The 12571-nt window shown below is 42.7% G+C and overlaps 1 long non-coding RNA gene across 2 annotated transcripts in view; it reads right to left on the reverse strand.

Moving 5' to 3' along the window:
• Positions 1–1719: 1719 nt before the first annotated feature.
• The window catches only part of LOC122471533, a 45190-nt gene continuing 34338 nt past the window's right edge, over positions 1720–12571 (reverse strand). For both annotated transcript variants that reach the window (XR_006294204.1, XR_006294203.1), the window contains exons 2-3: positions 5000–5063; positions 1720–3275 (exon numbers count right to left, since the gene is read on the reverse strand). This is a non-coding gene — a long non-coding RNA (uncharacterized LOC122471533). The remainder of the gene's footprint in view (positions 3276–4999; positions 5064–12571) is intronic.

The raw sequence follows: 12571 nt of genomic DNA on the forward strand, positions 1-12571 counted from the left end.
CCAGGTGCCCCAGCTGAGACTGCGTCTTAGCTCAATTTCTCCCGGTGCCCAATTCTGCTTTCCACCTGTCCTCCTGGTGGGTCCCATTAACGTGCTCTAAAAAAGCCCTTACCCATGACTCTGCCTCAGAATCTGCTTCCTGGGGACCCCAACATACAGCACACACTAATGACATTGAAGAGTAACTATTTCCACACTCTGGCCAACAGCGGGATACATATCACTCTTAATTCCTTCCAGTTTGACATGCCAAAAGTAGTACCTCTTTGTTGCTTAAATTTGGAGGAACATAGACTCTCCCATATGCCCTATCGGCATTAAGAGTACACAGCGAAGCACATTTCCGGAGGGCAACTTGCCAAAAATAAAAATTGAACATTATGTATACCCTTTTTTAACTCGAGGTGTTTTTAAAGTTTTTTAATATATATTTAAAGGTAATTGTAGATTCACACAAAAGAACACAAAGAGATCCCGTGTACTCTTTACCCCAGTATCCCCAGTGAGAATATTTTGCAAAACTAGAGTCCAGTATCACAGTCGGGATATCGGCATTGAGGTTGAGATTTCCCTTCTTACTTGTACGTGTGTGTGTGTGTGTGTGTGTGTGTGTGTTTAGTGCTATACAATTTCACATTTGGACTCACCTATCCCCATTAGGATTCACCACGACAATGAAGATACACTGCACAGTTCCATCACGACAAGGATCATCTCTGTTGCCTTTTTTGACCCGCCCTACCTCCCCCCATGACTCTCCACATCCTATCCCACCCCATCCCCTGGCGATCACTGAGCTGTCTTCCATTTCTAAATCGTGTCACTTACAAATGTTATATATAAAGGGAATTACATAGCATGTAACCTTTTGGGATTGGCTTTTTTCACCCAACATAATTCCTTAGTTTCTTCCCAGTTGTGTAGTCTATTCATTTTTTTTAATTTTTAAATTTTTCTAATTAAAAAATTGTTTAATGCTTATTTATTCTGAGGGAGAGAGAGAGACGGAGTGTGAGCAGGGGAGGGGCAGAGAGATAGGGAAACGCAGAATCTGAAGCAGGCTCCAGGCTCCGCGCTGTCAGCGCGGGGCTCAAACTCCTGAACTGCAAGGATCATGACCAGAGCCGAGGCGGACCCTTAACCAACTGAGCCACCCAGGCGCCCCTGTATCCTGTTCCTTTTTATCACTGGGGTGTATTCCATGGCTTGGACTGCAAAACAAACAAGAATCTGCTTACCCATTCACTTGCTGAAAGACATCTGGGCTGTTTTTAATCTAGCAATTCAAGATCTAGACATCTAACCCTCAAATACAGTGACTTAAAGGCAAAGAAGTGTTTACAATATTCCTCCACCACCCCCCCCCCCACCTTGCAAATTGGAAGAAATCAACATTCATCAGTAGGGACCTACTTAAACAAACTGCATTAACTCACCTAAGGTATGTGTGCCCATACAGAGATATTCCATGTATATAATCGAGTTACAGAAGAGGAAATATATTATGCTCCTTATGTGGTTTGGGTTTGTGTGTTTGTTTTTTAAGTGTCACTGACAGCAAAGAGAGCAGAGAGAACTTTGTGCTCATGTTTCAGTTAATGCCATTCTGTAAATTCTATATTCCTGTCCAGTATTTATCTCCTCACATTTATTTCATCCTGTTGCCTTGGGTAGGCCCTCAGTAGCATTGTAATCATTGGTAGTTAAAGCAGGCGTCCGTGTGTTGCTTCTTACTTTAATGACAATGTTTCTAAAGATTCACCATTAAGTGTAACATTTGCTGTATTTTAGCTCAGGGAATATAGTCGATGGTATTGTAACAGCATTGCATGGGAACAGACGGTAGCCCCATAGCATAATGTAAACAGTTGTCAAGTCACAATGTTGTACTAATGTAACATTGCGTGTCATTTACACTTCAATAAAAAAATATTTGCTGTATATTTATGGTAGATACCCTTTATGACTATTTCTATTTCTATCTAGAAAGGATGTTGCATTTTAGCAACCGTCTCCCCAGTACCCATGGAATGGTTTCCCCCCTTTAATCCCTAAATACAGTAAGGTACATTGATATCTCCATTGATTCCCCAACTTGAATTTCTCAGATAAATCCTACTTGATCAAGATCTATTATTCTTTTAATACACGACTAGATTCAATTATCTGGTATTATTTAGAGTTCTGGCCTCTACATTCATAAGTGAGATTAGCCTGTAATTGTAGTTTCTTGTCTTGAAATCAGAAATAAACTAGCCTTACAAAATAATATTGGTGGGTCCCTGTGTTTTTCTAAGCTCTGAAATATAAGATGTGAGCGAGCTCCCCTCCGAGATTTGGCAGAACTTGACTTATAACTACAAAAGGCTTGAGTATTGGGTGATAGGGAGGGAGGGGCACATTGGTAGATGGGCCTTTAACCACCATTTCTATTTTTTGTAAGTGTTTTCTGTTGGCTTTCTTGGACCAATTTTTGGTAACTTATAATTTCCTTGACATTTGTGTCCATTTTATCTAGGTTTTCAAATGGATGGGTATGAAGTTATATAGCTGGATCATATCATTCATACATTTATTATGTGAATTTGCTATGTATGCTCTATTACATTTTTTAAAAAATCTTTTTAAAGAAAAGAAGGGAAAAGGGAGCCTAACAATTTAAACCACGTGGATAATTCCTCTTGCTATTCCAGTTAAAGAAGTTATGCCTCACACGAGCAAGACGTGACTGCTATCCACGCAGTCAGTCCGTTTCTACCTTTGAGCATCTCGCTCTGAGGGTAATTCAATAGTTTAAAGACATTTTTCATATAAGTCGGCCATGAACCAAAAAAATAACGATGGGATTCAAAGCCGAAGAAAAATCGTTAGATTTTTGCAAGAGCGTATCTACCTCCAACATCAGCCCAGCTGACAAAAGAATTTCTCCGGCAACTTTCCTTATTTGCGGTTCTTACCTCACCCTCTGACTTCAGCTAGGATGCTGCACGAAGAAGTCTCCTAATTCTAAGAATCTCCTCTGTGTCCGTGCCCTCTCGTCCTGCATCATATCACGTTGTGTCTTCTCTCTTTGCCTTCATCATACGTGCAGGAAGTTGGTACGTGCGTATCATTCTTTCAGAACCTCCGGCTTTGGCTTTTATTGATCATCTCAACTATTGTTCCTTGTTTGTTTGTTTCATTTATTTCTGCTTTTATTTTTATTAACTTGATCCATCCATTTTATTTGAGCTTATTTCATGCCTGTTTTCTTGTCCCCTGTTGCTGGAGTTCGTCTGGGATTTCAAAATGGAAATGAAGCAGTCCTTAATAAAAAATAATAATAACAGAGCACCTGGGTGGCTCAGTCGGTTAAGTGTCCAACTTCGCCTCAGGTCACGATCTCACGGTCTGTGAGTTCGAGCCCCGCGTCGGGCTCTGCGCTGACAGCTCAGAGCCTGGAGCCTGCTTTGGATTCTGTGTCTCCCTCTCTCTCTGTCCCCCTCCCCGCTTGCACTCTTTCTCTCTCTCAAAAATAAATAAACATTAAAAAAATTAAGCTTAAATCTTAATAATAGTAAGGAGTTGGGGGGGAGTAGGCGTGCCTGGGTGACTCAGTTGGTTAAGCGTCCAACTCTTGATCTCAGCTCAGGTCTTGATCTCAGGGTCTTGAGTTCAAGCCCCGGGTTGGGGGCTCCAACCCGAGAACATACATTTAAAAAAAAAAAAAAGTACGTGCAATTCTGAACCAGCAATTTCACATCTCTGCATCTGCACTAGAGAACAATTCACACATTTGTCCCAAGATGCTATATAAGAGTTATCTCTTCACGTTATTGTTTATAACAAAAAGGAAGAGCCTAAAAGCACATCGATAGGAATATAACTTACTAACCCATGCTATACTGAAATAGAATAGTACACAGCAGAGAAAAAGAGAAAAGTAGAGCTTCATGGATGCTGCCTTGTCTCTTTTTCTGTCCAAACAGCTATCCAGTTGCCTTTAAGCCACTTACTGAAGAGTCTCTTCTCCCACCACCTGGATATGCTATCCTGGTAACATACTAAATCTTCATCCGTTCCTGGATCCGTATTTCCACACTTTATTCCATGCCATTGAGCTATCAGTGCACCCCCTCGGTCTATGTTCTGCTGTTATAAATTTTGTTGTTTGATAATGTATTTTAATATATAATGGAGAAGGTTACTTCTCATTACTCTTCTTCTAGAGAATGTCCCTGGTAATCACTACCAGTTCTGAAGAAAAAAAAAATGCTATTGAAATTTTGATTGAAATTGCATTGAATTTATAGATTTATCTAGTGAAAATTGACATCTCTACAATTTTGAGTCTTCCTATTCAAGTGCAAGGTTTGACACTCCATTGATTCAAATCTTCTTTTATGGCCCTCAATAGAGGTTTATAGTTTTATTCATATAGATCCTTCACAATGCTTGTTAAGTTTATCCCTAGATATTTATGGCTATTGTCTCACAAGAATATGGAATTCAGTATCTCCAAAACTGAACTTTTTATCTACCTCGTCACATTCTGTTCCTTTGCCAGATCCTCCCCGGTGCAATTGGGGCACCTGTATTCACCTGGTGCCATTGTCCAGCACCTGAGTCATTCCTGAGTTCTCCTTCGACCTCACGTCCAACTCCTGACCAAATCTAAGGATACCATAACTCAACGCCTTGACCTCTCCTCATCTACACTATCAGTCTCCTTGTCCACACCAAGCCACCATCTTAACTCATTACAATAACGCGATAACTATTTTATGTTCTCTCTTCTTCTTCCATTCTTTACACAGCAGCATTTTTTTAAAAGGTAAATTGACCAAATCACTCTCATGCTTGAAAGCCCCAGTGGCCTTGCATTGCACTTAGATGCAATTCAACGTCCTTAGCAAGGCCAACAAGGCTGTAAACGATCTGGCCTGTACCATCAATCACTTCAACCTTAAATATCCCACCACTGTCCTCATTCATGACACCCAAGCCCCAGTGGACTCACCTCGGTTTTTGAAATTACTGATGGTGGTTGATTAGGTCATCATGTCTATTTCTTCACTTCCTCCCTGTAATAGAATTAGACATCTTAGTCTCATTGCTATTGGAATCGGCCATGTGATTTGCTTTAGCCAACACAATGTAAGTAAACAGTGCAAACAGAGGCTTTAAATGGGCAGGCACAGTTTGGCTTGGATTTCTGTCATCTGACAGGAGAGCACTCTAATTAGCTGCTGGTCTCACATGGAGACATGAGTGGAACAGACCTGAGCCCACCCTGTATGCAAAACTAGCATTCACCAGCGATAGACACTCTTGAGCAGAACAATAGGTATTTATTTTTTTAGGCCACTAAGACCTGGGAGCTATTTGTTACACAGCATTCATCACAGCAATAGCTAACTAATGCACCAGTTCTCTCCTACCTCTGCGACTTTGTTTAATGTATGTCCAATTCTCTAGACTGTAAGTTTCATGAGGGTTAAATCTGTGTCTATTCTGTGTCCCTCTATATCGCCAGAGCCTGGCATAATACTCATTATGTGGTAGTGGCTAAATAAATGTTCATGAAAAATAACTATGGTAAACTTTTCATGGTAAATACTATCTCTGATTTTATTAAACTTTGCAACATTGCTTAGGTATATAATTGCTTTTTAAAAAATTTTTTTAAATGTGTATTTATTTTCGAGAGAGAGAGTGAGACAGAGTGTGAGTGGGGGAGGGGCAGAGAGAGAGGGAGACACAGAATCGGAGTCAGGCTCCAGGCTCTGAGCTGTCAGCACAGAGCCCGACACGGGGCTCAAACTCATGGACCGTGAGATCATGACCTGAGCTGAAATCGGACGCCCAACTGACTGAGCCACTCGGGGGCCCCCCGAGGTGTATAATTGTTGTTAACTGCTCTGTTGCCGGTCATTTCACTGAGCTCTCCTATTCTTACTAATTACCTTCCAGTTGATTCTTTTGGGTTGTCTATAACCAAAAGTGTATCATCTGCGGTGGCAGTCTGTTAAACTGTGGTCCCGACAAACCACGCCTCTTGGTATTCACATCCTTGTGTAGTCCCTTGCCATTGATTCTGCACTGGGCCTGTGACTTCCTTTTAATCAATGGACTGCAGTGGAGATGGCACTCCACTGTGCCAAGAATTAAGGAGGCCTAGAAGGTTCCACTGTTGTGCTTTTGTGAGTCTGGATCTACTCTGTAAGAAGTCTGGTTCCCCTGCTGGAGGGACCACATGGAAAGAGAGAGGAGAAAGAACCATTCCAACTGGCAGAATCTTGAGCAAATAAAAGGGTTGTTATCTTAAGCCACAGAGTCTTGGTGTGGTTTGTTACACATCAATAAATAATTGAAACATCTGTAAATAACAACGTTGGCGGGGGGGGGGGTGGTAAGAGAGAGAGTGAGAGAGAGAGAGAGAGAGAGAAAGAAACAGAATGTTAACTATAGAGAACAAACTGACGGTTCTGAGAAGGGAGGTGGGTGGGGAGATGGGTGAAACCAATGCTAGGGATTAAGGAGTGCACCTGCTGTGATGAACACCCAGTGTATGACCGTGTTGAATCTCTAAACAGTACACCTGAGACGAAGGTCATACTGTATGTTAACTAACTGGAATTAAAACAAAAACTTCAAAAAAAAAATAGATTTGAATTTAAAAACAACAACAGCTTCGTGTCCTGAATTGAAACTATCATGCTACTCTACACTCCTGTCTAAGTGCGTTGGCTGCTTCTTTGATCCTATTTTGTAATCCATCTGAAAAACATTATGAGTCTTAGTATTTGCTAAAGAAAGTAAAATTTGGGGAAAAGTCATCAAAATACTCATATCGGTTATTCCCTGAGCATGATATGATGGGAGGAGGGACTTTCAATTTCCACTGTATGTTTCTGTTATTTTTAAATTTTATATATAACATTTATTACCTATATACTAAAAAGATATTAATAGTGGTGACTGTAGGTGTCATTTTTTTTCCCTTCCCTTTCATGTTTTACTGTGAAGAAAAACGACTTTTTTTGCTATGTGTACAAAGGTGCGTGAATTTTACATATTTTGTCGTGTTGGGTACATGTCCATTTTTGTAATGTAACCAAATGTTTAATATCAGCATTGGACTTTGAAATTTACTAAATGTGTTTTTGCATTTGTCTAAATTGTATGGTTTTTCTCCCTTGATTTATTAACATGGTAATTTAGATAACCTAATATTGAATCATCCTTGCGTTATTGATTCTCCGGGTAAAAGAACATTCCTCTTTATGCAGTAGGGGGTCTGCCACAGGTGGATCCCATGAGGAAGGATTAGGGCTTGAGCGAGAAGCAAATCAGTGCCTCCAGGCGCTTCCAGATGGCCCAATAGATAAGGAGTCCCCTTGCCCAGAATGCAAGCATCTTCTGCATTCTTTCAGGAAAACTCAGTTGTCCTTATGTATTCCCACGACAAATCCCCTGTGATCATAATCCACTTTCACTGCCTGAGCCAGTGATTTTCAGTTGCACTGGAAGACCCACACCGATCAATCCAGACAACCAAACAGTTGAGGCAAACAGCATGAAAGAGAGGTAGGAGGCTGAGTAAAAGAGAAACTAACACCAAATGAAGTAAAGTTAACACGGGAATCCAAAGAGAACTCGGACGTGAGTATAGTTAATGAATGTACTAAGAGCTATTTAAGTCGATGTCACATTCTTAAATCAAAATTAGGCTGCCAACCATAAAAATAAGCAGAACTCTTGGAAATTTAAATAATGGCTTGCTAAAATTAAAAACTCGGCATCAAAGCTGAATAACAGGACAAACACATACGAAGACCAATTTAGGAATCTGCAAAACCAAAATAGTTGATTCTCCAGAGAGCAGTGCTAAAGTAAAAGAAAGCATTTTTTTCTATACCTGACACTGTCCCTCCTTCCACTGCCGCTCTGGAAAATTTGGAAGCAATCTGATGAGTGGGACAAGGGGAGAAGTCTGAACCAGGGGGAGAAAAAGATCCCTGCTTTCTGCTTCCCCAACGTAGACTGCCAGCCCGAGCATGGCCTAGGCTTTCACTCTCCTTGCAAAAATCTTTCGGCTGAATTTGAAGTATTGCATGGGATGTATTTGCTGAAATAAAACTCTTCTTCGGCTTGAGATGAGTGGAGACCTGATTAACAATGACCTGGAACTTCGTGGGGCTTCTCTGGGATTTCCCTCAGGGCTATATGGAATGGATTTGAACAGACAGTGGAAAACAAAAGCCAAATTGCTGAGTGATTATCTCCAGAGTCCTGCTGGTCCTGCCTAATGCGCCTAATGCGGCCATGTGGTCCTCAAACTGCAGAGCACATCAGACACTCCAGGGAAGCTTCTTAAAAATAGATCTGGACGCCCCAAACCACAGTCAGTCCCTCCCTCAAGGTGGGGTCCCAGCAATCAGCATTTTAAACAAGGCCCTCCCCTTGAAGGATTCTGATCGAGTTAACCTGTTTGCCACGCATTAAATAATAATACTCTTCAAACCCACTGCTCAACGCACAATCGCTTTCCTCTGTGCCTTAATGCAAGCTCTTCATTTCTCTGAAAAGTCTCTACCTCCGCTTTATGGCCTAAAGTGCCATTTCTTTGCAAAGCCGTCTCGGATTCCCTTCTAAACTCCCATTTTCTTCCCTCCCTTGAGCTCTTGTAGCCTCTCTTAAATTTTAGCATTCCAGTTAAAAGCTTTGGAGTAAAACAGAGCAAGGTTTGGGTCCCGGCTTTGCCACTTATTAGCTGTGTGACCTTCACCAAATCGTCTGAAGTCTCTAAGCTTCCCTTTGCTCACCTGTAAAATGAGAACGGTGCCGATGGAACGACAGGATGTCTGGAATCTTCCTTTTTCATAACTTAGATGGGGGAAGTGAGCAGGGAGATGAACAAATCAAAACAATTATCATCCGTCGGTTGATAATGATTGAGGTTGGATGACAGGTACCTAGGAGTTCGTTGTATCATTGCGTCTATCTTGTGTATGTTTGAAATATCCATAATAAAAGGAAAAATTCATTTAAAAACATGAATGCCCCATCAGGAAAAAAAAAAAACAAAACTGTATAATCAAAAGGAACTGTTGATAATCCATGAAAAAGATGCAGGCAGATGATTTTAAATGTTTGGTCTTTCTAATAATTTTTAAAAATATTTTAACATTTACTCATTTTTGAGAGACAGAGAGAGACAGAGCGTGAGCAGGGGAGGAGTAGAGAGAGAGGGAGACCCAGAATCTGAAGCAGGCTCCAGGCTCTGAGCTGTCAGCACAGAGCCTGACCGGGGTGGGGGGGGGGGACTCGAACCCACGAACTGTGAGATCGTGACCTGAGCTGAAGTGGGCACTTAACCGACTGAGCCACCCAGGGGCCCCATGGTCTTTCTAATAATTTTTTTTTTTAATTTTTTTTTTCAATGTTTTATTTTTACTTTTGGGACAGAGAGAGAGCATGAACGGGGGAGGGGCAGAGAGAGAGGGAGACACAGAATCGGAAACAGGCTCCAGGCTCTGAGCCATCAGCCCAGAGCCTGACGCGGGGCTCGAACTCACGGACCGCGAGATCGTGACCTGGCCGAAGTCAGACGCTTAACCGACTGAGCCACCCAGGGGCCCCATGGTCTTTCTAATAATTTTTTAATGTAAATGTTATAAAGATGATATCTCTTACATAATAACCAAATTATATTAAGTAAAATAATGGACATTAAGTCCCTATCACAGTATCTACCACATAATTCTCAATAATTGTTATTTTCCTCTCTTCTTTCCATCAAGGCAATTTGTGTATACACGTTACGTCCCCTCCCTGAGCTACACTGGGAACAGCGAAGAGAAGAAACCGTTTCGGTCTCCAAAGTGCCCACAATCCCTCCTACATGCACTTGGCCCAAACTAGGTACCCAGTAAATATTTGTGGAATGGGTCTCATTTATTTAACAACCATTTGCACGACACATACTGGGTGATTGGCGCTATTGTAAGCACTTTATAAATATAAATCTGTTCCATCAAGGACTAGCCCAATGAGGCCCTCTGTGCTAAAGATGAGAAGCCAGAAACAGCAAGATGAGTACCATGCCCAGGATAATACAAGAAGAAGCGGCAGGGTGGAGATCCGAATTTGGGCGTGCCCTTGACGCAGTCCCCTCGCTTGATAATGGCCGTGCTGTCCGTTGTGAATGTTGCCCTCGCCACCACCCCCAGCTTGTGTTGCGGGAGCCGCAGCCTGTCTGCCTTGTGAATGAGAGCAGGGACTTGGCTTCCCAGAGTGGAGCCTTTGGGAAGGAGTTTCTGTCCACGAGTCCTGAAATGGCAAGTGCCGGAGCAGCAGCCGGGCAGGAGGAGGGAGAGCCCCACGGGCTGGAAAGAGAACACATCACACACAAGAAATCCAAAGGAGCCAGAGGTGAGAACTGAGTCAGGGCTGCAGAACAGGTTAAGAGTTCAAACCAGGAACAAGGAAGGGAGAAGAAAGCAAATGCTGGGGTTAAGAGGTCAGAAAAGAAGGAGGGGGAGGGGAGGGGGGAGGGGGAAAAGAAGATCAGCAGCAGGGGTGTGAACATCTGGGTGTAGCGCACACACAGCCAGCCCATAGGACCCACGGGGGCCATGGCACACAACCTCCCACCAGATCCGCCTTCAAATGGCATCACACTGGTGGCTCGAACTCAGCCACGGAGACCGTATTTACACCAGGGACATCGGCAAACACTACAAATCAGAGCTTTCAACTTTTTTCAGCAGGCTGTCTGCCAAACACCTCCCAGCATGCCACTGGGTTCATCCCAGGTGATCAGCTCGTCTTAGCCATCCAAATTTATGAGTTGTCTTTTCTGGTAGGCGGGGTCGTTGCGCTTCGGTAGAACGGGTCTGCTCAAACGGGCCATGAGGAGACAGAAATGAATGAATGCATGCACGAATTTTCCTGAAGGGGTTCCTAATAGGAACTCCTAAAAGAGAGGCATTACAAGCAATTTTGGTAATTGCAGCTTTTCAGGTGGCAAACGAGAGAGGCATCCCCCACAGGCTGCAGTCAAGAACTCAAGCATCATTATTCAATCATCGACATCTCTCTGCAAAGCACGGTAAATAGACATTTGCAGGAGGTTTGGCAACAAGCCAGGTTTCGCAGCATCCTTCCCCTCTCAGCAAGGAGACTGGGAGAGTTCATGGTGTTCGTCTCCTGACCAAAAGAAACTCGTGAACAAACGTGGATTGGGGTGCTCCAGCAGCTGTCCTGAAGGCTGGCCTTTGCTCCAGGATCAAACACACAAACAGGAAGCGGGCGCATCTCAGACCCCAGCCGTCTCTCCCCCCAAAACCGTCTCAGCTGGCTCAATCAAAGAATGCGTTACTACTTTCCAACATCCTTAACAGGAAGTGTTAGTTTGGTACACACTTCAGCTAAGGTTCAATTACAAGTTAGCTTATGAGAGGGAACAACATACTTTCGGACTCATAACCTGCTGTATAAACCATGTCGTCAGTCCAAGAGTACTGAAAACGTGTAAGCTGAAGAAATTCTGGTATATGCTTTAAAAGGGGGTGGAGGGGAAGCAACCTGTATTAAATCTTCAACTCATTTTGAATTTTCCAGATCCATATTTGGAGATATCCATGTATAACCTAGCTTAAATATTTTTTAACTGTATTTATTTATTTTGAGAGAGACAGAAACAGTGCAGGTGAGGGGGCCGACGGGGAACAGAGAGAGAGAGACAGAGAGAGAAAGAATCCCAAGCAGGTTCTGTGCTGCAGAGCCCCACTCAGGGCTCAAACTCATGAAACCACGAGATCATGACCTGAGCCGAAAACCAAGAGTCAGACGCTTAACTGACTGAACCACCCAGGCGCCCCAGCTAATTTTTAATATGTTCTTTAGAAAGCCTGAGAAAATGCGACTCTGTCCTTTAAGAAGATCTGTTATCAGGGCAGCAAGATAATAAAACAGCAGCCACTAGAACCTGCCTCCGTTGCAAGTCGTGGCACCTCACAGGTGCTCAATAATAAATAAAAATAAATAAAATAATAAATAATAAATAAATACTTGGTGTTGAGTAGAGGCAGTGGAGTTTTAGGAAGAAAGGCATCGAGATTACGGAAACATGCCTCTCTTCCTTTTCCGGCTTATGCCGATCTGCTGAAAAAGAAAACTTGATTAGTGAGGAATCACTTCTTCTTGGAAAGAAGTCTCAGAGAAGGCAGGAGGCTATGGGTACTAATGGTAATTAGAAAATTAGGAAGCAGGTCTGATCTTGCAGTTCGTGAGTTTGAGCCCTGGGACGGGCTCTGTGCTGACAGCTCAGAGCCTGGAGCCTGCTTCAGATTCCGTGTCTCCCTCTCTCTCTGCCCTCCCCAACTTGCGCTCTGTGTCTCCCTCTCTCTCTCTCTCTCTCTGTCTCAAAAATAAATAAACAGTAAAAAAACAAAAAAAAATAGAAAATTTAGAAGTGAAAGAAATGAAAGGAGGCATCAGAGGCTTTTCGGGAACTAGGACGACAGTCCCCTGTAAAGACTATTGACTTTGTAGACTCTCTGAAGTTCAAACCACAGGAGCTGAT

Source organism: Prionailurus bengalensis, chromosome E3 (assembly GCF_016509475.1).
Source record: "Prionailurus bengalensis isolate Pbe53 chromosome E3, Fcat_Pben_1.1_paternal_pri, whole genome shotgun sequence".
Lineage (NCBI taxonomy): Eukaryota > Metazoa > Chordata > Mammalia > Carnivora > Felidae > Prionailurus > Prionailurus bengalensis.